The sequence below is a fragment of the Octodon degus genome, unplaced genomic scaffold, assembly GCF_000260255.1.
Source record: "Octodon degus isolate 3935 unplaced genomic scaffold, OctDeg1.0 scaffold00002, whole genome shotgun sequence".
Classification (NCBI taxonomy): domain Eukaryota; kingdom Metazoa; phylum Chordata; class Mammalia; order Rodentia; family Octodontidae; genus Octodon; species Octodon degus.
This window is the reverse complement of record NW_004524578.1, coordinates 33,543,541-33,551,952: the sequence shown is the minus strand read 5'-3', so window position 1 is coordinate 33,551,952 and position 8,412 is coordinate 33,543,541. Positions and strand designations below refer to the sequence as shown.

At 47.6% G+C, this 8,412-nt stretch overlaps 1 protein-coding gene across 1 annotated transcript in view; it reads right to left on the bottom strand.

Annotated features, from left to right (window-relative positions):
- The window catches only part of Lifr (LIF receptor alpha), a 180,172-nt gene that overhangs the window by 40,936 nt on the left and 130,824 nt on the right, over positions 1-8,412 (bottom strand). The window lies entirely within an intron of this gene.

Sequence of the window (8,412 nt, the reverse complement as noted above, 5' to 3'; positions counted from 1 at the left end):
AGAGAGAGAGAGAGAGAGAGAGAGAGAGAGAGAGAGAGAGAGAGAGAGAGAGAGACCCACTGGACAGTATTAAAATACTTCTTTCCTTCCCTGACTCATGACATTGTTCCTGACAGCAGAACAATGACTGGGTGACCTTGATCTTCCAGTTCCTCCCCTTGGCCCACGAATTGATCTGATTAACCCCTTGCACTCCTCACTAGCTGACTCAGTGTAGTCTAACTGATCCGGGAAAATAAGGTTGGGGGAGATTAGACATAAAACCTTAATGTGGCCCCCTTCCTCAGACTTTACCTTCAACGTGAAATCTCTACTTTTTATAATGCAAATCTAAGGCAATGGGCTCCGTGATTTTGTAGCTGTACTTTTGTACATGTATATTTTTATAGCTGCAAGCTGTCCACACAGTATACCTTTGAAAGTTAAGGTAGAAAATCCTAATTCTTACACATTTTCCTAAAAATTGTCTCCCAGAGGAGACTTGTTTGGGCCCTTGGGGTGTGCGTGGAGTGGAAGACACAGTTCATGTGGGGTCCTGGGGAGCTGACCATTCTCCTCAGTACGCATTGACAGCTCAAGGGAATGTATACGAAGCTTCCCAAAAGAAGCAGATTAAAAAGGAACATGTGCTACCATGCTTGGGTCATTGTCATTTTTAAGAGAGAGAAAATATCTGCAATAAAGGGGATGAAGAAAGCTAGACTCATTTATTCATTCAGAGAGTTGCTCCTGATTTTGTAGAGACCACATCCACAAATGGATGCCAAGGTATTCAGTGCTTCCCAGACTGTGCGGGGGTGGGCTTTGCTCTGTCTGCAAGGCGCAGGGGTATGAAGAGTCAGAGAAACAGCTCCTTCCTTCTGTACCTCTGCTGTGTCCCTCTGCTATGTATGCATGTGACTCTCAGGACAGCTGGCTCAAGGCAGATCCCATGACAGGCTTTGCTAAGGGAAAGGTGAAATGAAAGCTGCCCGTGAAGACGGGAGAAATAGGATCTCGCTCATGCAAGAACCTATAATTAGTGCCAGGACTGACTTCGCACTTGTTTGTGTAGCATTCATTCAACAAAAACTTTGGAGCTTGTGCAAAGAAGGTGTAGACAAATTAAGAATTCTAAAAATGAATAAATAATCTAGAGAGGTTTCCCTTGTATCCGAAACTTCCGTCTCCTGACTTTGAGGGTCTTTAGTAGCCAGGATCCTTCTCTAGAAGGAGAATGGTAATAATAATGACAGTAATAATACTCATCCCTTTCTGCATGTGCAACCTTGTGAGGCTAGAGAAAATGCAGATGGCAGAAAGGAGGTCCTGCCACTTCCCAGCTTCCCTCACTTCAGCGACTTTTCTTGGAGATTAATAGGGCCAGTGTTTCCCAAGATTCAGCGCAGTTGCTTTCACAGCACATTTTGAATGGATTAGCCTCCAGCCAAAAAAACAACAACAAAAAAAATGTGATTTTTAGTAAAGTATCCAGCTGAGTTGAAGCCAGAGAATTGTATTATTCCATGCAACCGTTATTCAGAGAAAAATGCAATGGGCGTGTGTTGAAGCTGAGGAGAACTGGGAACCACATCCTCTGTGGGTGGTAAGCAGATGGGGCTGAAGGCAGGGAGTGATTCGGATTCAGGCAGGAAAGACTGTAAGTGAGAGGGCAGCAGAGGAGAAGGACCCAAGAGGATGGTGGGAAGGCTCAGCAAAGGAGTACAGGGTAGGAGACCGTATATCACAAGCTTGGACTAAGCTCTTCCACCCCCTCTGTGGACCAAATCTGGGAAATGTGGGGGGAATTAATAGCAGGGTGGTTGGAAGGATGAACAGCAAACCTGAAACTAAAGGATCAGACCCGGGTTCCAATGGAGAAGAGAGCTGGGAAGAGCCCAGCCTGGCTTGTGGGTGTCCTAATTTTTTTAGTAAGTGTTTCTCTTACCTTTTGCCACAATCATGCTGCCTAACAACCAACTACAAACCTCCATGGTACATAGCAATGGGTGTCTGCTCATGTGCCCTGAGTGGTGACCTTCGCAGCCTCGCTGAGCAGCCTGGGCTTGAGGAGGTGGCGAGTCTAGCCTCAGCTGGATTTACTCCCACGCATAAGGGGCTGTGAATTTAGGGTGGTCTCAGCTGGGAAGGGAAGGTGAGTTGGTAAGTCTTGTTGATGGCTCAGGAAGATGCATATGAAACGTCCCAAAAGAAGATTAAAAGGGACACTCTATTTTAGGAGACAGGGAATATATTCAGTAAAGGGTATGAAGAGGGCTAAGACTCATTTATGCCTTCCTGGAGCTGCTCCTGATTCTGTAGAGCATGCCTCCGTGCCTCCCGTTCTCCTCCTGGGACGGGGGTGCGGGCGGGGGGCTGGTCTGAGCATCTTTTCTCATGATGACGGGTGAAGACAGGGATCCTAGAGTAAAAGCAAGTGCTGCACAGCCTCTGTCTGGAACTGCCACATGACGCTACAGCCACCTCCTATTAGTCAAGGTCTTTAGATTTAAGAGAGGAAGAAACAGACTCCACCTGCATCATGACAGCATGACAAAGAGACCCCTTGGCACAGTGAGAAGATACACTGAGCCTCCCTGCAAGGGTCATGAATACAGAGAGGGTGACAAATTTGGGTTATTAGTGCTACTGGACCACATGGCAGGTAATACTGTTGAAAGAAGAGACGTAACACCACACCCTGTGCACTCTTCCCAGGAGTCCTTGGGACTGGGGGCTCAGGCCTATAAGGTTCTTAGCTAGTGGCCCAGTGAGATCCCAAGGAAACAACACTTACCTCCCCCCACCCCTGCCTCATCTGCTGTCTTATCTTCATTTGTCCATCTGTCTTTCCACCTGTTGTTTCCCACATAAGGACAGATCAGGAGGAAGATGGGATCTGTGCCCTGGCTTTTAGGTAGCTACTGGGGTGACTGGCATGGTATAGAGGGTGGGCTGGGCTCTTGATGGGAAGTACCCAGGGAGCTCCCAGGGTAATGCAGTTCCGGCCATCCCAGAAAGAAGGATATCATGAGACATAAATTCCTAAAAATCCTCTGTCCCACAATTAGGATATGAGGAAATTCCCCAGAACTTCCCACAGCATCTGAGGAAAGGCGACGGGTGGAATGAGGAAAGTAGTTATTCTTGCTTTCCTATTAAAATGGACTTGGATAATCCTGTGTGTTTCCTCTAGGACCACCCGTGAGAGCTCCCTCAGGAAGGTCTCTCAGGTCTTCTTTGTCCCCATGCTGCCCCAGAAGCTTGTCAGGCCTGTCCACCACCTCTCTGACTGCCTGTCCCACTCTGTCCTCTTATTTGCTTTCATTTCCTGACCCAGGCCAGTTCAGTCTCCGGGCTTCTGCTCCAATACAAACAGGCCTACTGGTTTCCACACACTGACTGGTTCCTCAGTAATTGGCGCTTTCCTTCTGACTTCCCTCGCTCTTTTCCTCCACCTCCCACCTCCTCTCTTCTCCCTGTGGCAGAGAGCTGCCTCCTCCCTGAGGGGGCGGAAGGATCTCGGAAATGTGCCCAGAGCTGGCTTGCCAAGTGCTTTCCACTTGGAGGAAACGCTGCATTTTTCACCCTTAACCTAGAAAAATATGGTTCTCAGAACGCTTGTTTTTAGCACTGAAAGTTCCCAAAGGAAGCAGAAAGGGAGGGGTGCGGGGGCTCAGCAGCTAGGACATGCACACCTCTGGCCCACAAGGCTCGTCTTCCAGGGAAGGAACTGCTGAAGGGCAGCCGCTAGGGCCCTGCTGTCTGGAAGTGGAAGGCAGAGAATACAAGTTCCAAGGAAAGAGTACTTCGGCAGAGAGGCCTGGGCAACGCATTAGCTGCTTCCCATTCTCTCCATTTCTTCCCCCAGCTTCAACCCAGCCCAACCCAGGAATGCACAGAAGCTGCTGTGAAGGTGGAGGCCTCTAAGGGGCCATCTGTGACAGGAAGACCCTCCACTGAGAGGGCTGCCAAGATTAGTTACACAGTACTTTCAGCCTGAAGGAATCCTGAGGGGAGAGGGCCACCAGGGCAAATCAAAATCACAATGCAGAACTGCTTTAGCCCATTGCCATAGTTAGTTCTCCACATGCAGGAGGGGGTCGTTTAACTGCACAAACACACCCTACACAGTAGACAAGAGAAAAACTAGGGGCTCTATGTGAGCCATTGTGAGGCCCTAAAGCATCCTCTCTGGAGGCACTAAGGCTGGGGGAGTCTCATGTCGTCTCTAGGAAGCTCCAATGTATGGGTGGCCACATTCAGGCAAGCAACATGACTAATCCAGCTGAGCAGCCTGAACTGGCTTCTGGGATAGGCTGAGTAATTGTGCCTCAACCTCATGTTCAAAGAACGTTCACATATTTGATCCGAGTAGAGTCTTCTTCCAGAGCTGGGCAGAGCAGATGAGCAGGGCCCATTTGACCTGGGGAGACAAAGCTTTGCAGAAAGACTGGCAGGTTGCATGGGGATTCCACCATCGTGCTGCACTGGGGGACTTTTGTACTCTCTGTGCTACCCTCCAGCCAAGTGCAGCCTGCCCAGGGATATCAGGATTAGCTCCAGGGCAGTGTAGTCATGTGGCGACTTGGCCGAAGGCCAGTTCCTAAGGCCTGCTTGCCATTCTCCCCTCATAGATCCGGTAAGAGCAGGTTTTTCCAAGACAGGGCAAGGATCCTGAGTCGAGGATCAGCAGATCAGTAGTTGTTTGTGTCAAACAACTATTTGACAGCAGAAGCCAGAGCTATTCTATCAGAGGGGACTTCAGGCCCTGTAGAGACACCTAGGCCTGGATTAAATTATGTTCTCTTCTCTCCTTTGCCTTCAGCTCCACAAATAACCTCCATAACTCATGGGAGTTGTTGCAAACTATTTCTGGCCAGCAGTGTGCTCTCCTGGGCCTCTTCCTAGCCTTGGCCAAACCACGAGCTTAAAGAGCAGGCAGAGCCTCCTCTGCCTCTCCTCCTTCCCCTGCTTGCCCTGAAGGAGACTTCTTTGTCCTAGAAAGTGTGTGACTCCTAGAAGTGCTTGCCCTTTCCTGGAAAGATGTGAGAAGAACACTGTGTCTTAGCATTTGGGAGGGAGTGTCTGCTTTTCTATTCATTGACCTCCTCTGTCTGCTTGCTTAAGATCCAAATGCTGTACAAAGGCACAGAAATTTCCTAGGTCTCCTCTGATGCCTGTTATTTCCCTCCAAATGGGGTGCCCGCCTGGGCCACAATCTCCATAGGCAGCCTGGTGCTAAGGCCCTGCAGCTCCACTGTGGCTGGGAGAGGGCTTGGATTGGAATATCTCTGAGAAAAAATCCTAAGGAGCCTCAAGAAATTTGCAATTTATACTCATTCACAAAAGTAAGAGGCAATGGGCCAGAGGATTAGCTGAGAGAAGCACTGTTAAGAAGTTAGCTGCAGGAAAGCTCAGGCAGGGAGCATGTACTATCAGACAGGCAGGAGAGGCCAGCAGGACTCAAGGCCCTATCTGGTGAGCTGGCCTCAAAGGTAGATACTCTATAGTCCCAAGAGACTGTCCAATGCAACCCTTTGGACTGGGTTGGGAAGGTAAAGCTGACACCAACATCACTGACAAGACTGCACCTGGCCTGGAAGCCTGCTACCCTTTGAGATTGTTGGGGAGTAAATGACTTGCTGGGTCCTTGAGAGTATTGCTATAGCTTTCACCATACAGGAACTTGGCAACATGTGCTTGCTTCACAAACAACTACTGAATATATTTTCCAAGGGCCCTAGACAAGAAGTGTCATGGTTAGGGGGCTTTTGCAAAGGGAACAATATAATACAGGACACATTTTATAAGATTATTTTATAATGAATCACCCAAAGAACTATATACGCAGAGTTCAGGATATATGTCCTCACATCCAGCTGAGGGCCTGGATCCCGCCGCAATGTCCTGCATGAGTCAAGCTGAAGACCTACCGCTCAACAATGTCTCCCATGAGTCCAATTGGACAGCAAGAGCCCACAACAATGTCTCATACAAGTGTGTTGCACTGGGAAGGCCCAAAGGTCAGTGGTGGAAGTCAGAAAGTCTGTGTCAGTGGGATGAAGTATCTGTCAGCAGGCTGAGGAATATGAACTGGAGTCAGGAAGCAAGGCAAGAAGAAAGAAGCAGAACTCCCCCGAAAAGTACCACAGCCATCCTCAGCAACCGTGAGGTCCTGAGCGCCTCTGATGATAAGAAAAGCTGAGTTCCCATCAGGAAAGCCAACAGGACAAGCTTCTCCAGGAGGCTGAGGTGTTCACCACCTTCCCCTCTGGGGCCGGGAAGTGATGCTCAAGATGAGGACCAGAGCTACCTCCAAATGGGCCACAGCCATTCTCAGCAACAACAAGGTTCTGAGCTCTTCCTCTGATGAGAACAGCCAAATTCATCAGGAAAGCCAGCATGACAAGGTCTTCCCGCAGCACAGTCCAAGAGAACCAGTAACTTCCCACAGCTTCTCCAAACAACTTCCCCAACAGCCTCCCAGCAGCATCTCCAGTCCTGCCTCTTACGCTGCTGGCAGTGATCCTCAGGTGAGTCTCCTACACCCAGCACCATGCTTGTGCAGTTCAGCTGGTTGTAAAAAGTTGACCACCCGTCGGCAATGCAGCGCAAGAAGCCAGTGGAAATCGAGAGCACAGGGAAGATGAAGTTCTGAAAATCACTGTCAGGGCTGGGGTCTCCCCTGAGGCCCAGTACCTTCTGCCAGGTCCCTGGCCACCTGCTACTTCAAGGCCAGGTGGAGACTCTCTCAGGAAAGGGCCCAGGCTCTTTTGTAAGAGATCCCTGACTCATGCAGGCACACCCAGGATGTTCTGTTTTATTGTATCCAAGCCACTGACTAGTAATCTAATTATGAGAGTGAAAGCTTATCCTCTCCGGTGTTTGGGACAAAAATTCAATATACCAAGAGGCAAGAATCTTGACAGCCTTCTTAGAATCCTGCTACCACAACTCCTGTCAACTCTACTTTCCAGTCTCTCCCTCAGGGTAAAACTTTTCCAGCAATTAAAGGCATTCTCTTAAAAAGGTACCTCATGCCATGTGTTCTTCCAGCTAAAGAATATGCCAGCCTGCCACTTCCCTAAACAATGAGTCAAACAGACTCATTGGGTAGGGAATTCTATAGCCGGAGATCATAAAACTATTTTTAAAGTCCTATTTATAGTTCTTGAAAGTCCTGTTCTCAAGGAAGCCAAGGATCCGTTGCCAGTGGCTAAGGGTCCAGAATGCAACAGTTGCTGGTGTGGCTGCTCTTCAGGCTGGGGATACCGAGTCAGGCAGCTTCCCTGTCCACGGGCCACTCAGCACCAGCCCTGCTGGTCACCCTCTTCTTAAAGGAAATGGCATTAAGCTGAACTACGCTGCACTCGGGCCAAGTTTTCATTAGTTGTAAAAGAACACATTTCACGGCATAGAAAGCTGCTTTGAGAGTTCTCAAATAGAATGCCAAAGCCTCCTAGAATGAGATTCAAGTGTTGTTCCTTCATTCAGACCAAACCCATACAATGCCAAACACTCCTGCCTGACTTTTAAAGTCATTTACTACTTAATGAAAAATATGAGCAACACTGTTAAAATCTGAATATAGAAATAATTCATCTGTCCATTGGACTACTTTATTCATTAAGAAATAGCACCGCAGAAAACTTTTGCTGATATTAAAATTTTTTAAATATATTAAAGAATAAAGTTCCAAAATAGAATGTGTATTATGTTTTATATTTATGCCCACATATGCCAGTAAGTATTTTCATACATACTACACACATATTCATATAGAAAAAATCAGAAAGGACAAAATGTAAATATTAATAAGAACTAATGCTAAGAAGGTTGTGTAGATTTCCTCTTCCTAGTTTTTCTTTAGGAGTATTTATTATTTTGTCTACTCACATTATCCCTAGTACTCTGGTTTCTCTTCAGATCATATAAATATTTTGCCTTTTACTGAAGATTTCTGTGGAGATTATTATCCTTTCTTTTGTGAACTAAATGAAAATAACTTTGAGTAGGATCTTTACCTGGTCACACAACTGGACAAGAAGTGGGTATGTCATGGGCCACTCCAGAGTCCTCACAGGAGCAAAAGTTCTCCTGCCTGACTATAAGGTCTGACCATAAGCTTGGAAGAGCCTGAAATGATATGCCTAGCCTTGGGGAGGTTGGACTGCGGGAGAAAGCTCTGTATGTGGAGAGGTACACTTTATTTCTGGGCATAGGAGAAATGCACAGCAGTATGACCTAAAGTAGGGCCACAAAGCAGGCGTTTGAGATTCAAGGACAATCTAAATACTGCCACTTGGGTGAACAGCTGTGCGTTGGGGGTAGGGGAATGGGTCAACTGGACATGCAAGTTGTCCAAGGTATGTTGGAAAGATACAGAGAATTTATGCTCTAGAGAATGGAAACAAAGTTCAAAGTGGGGAG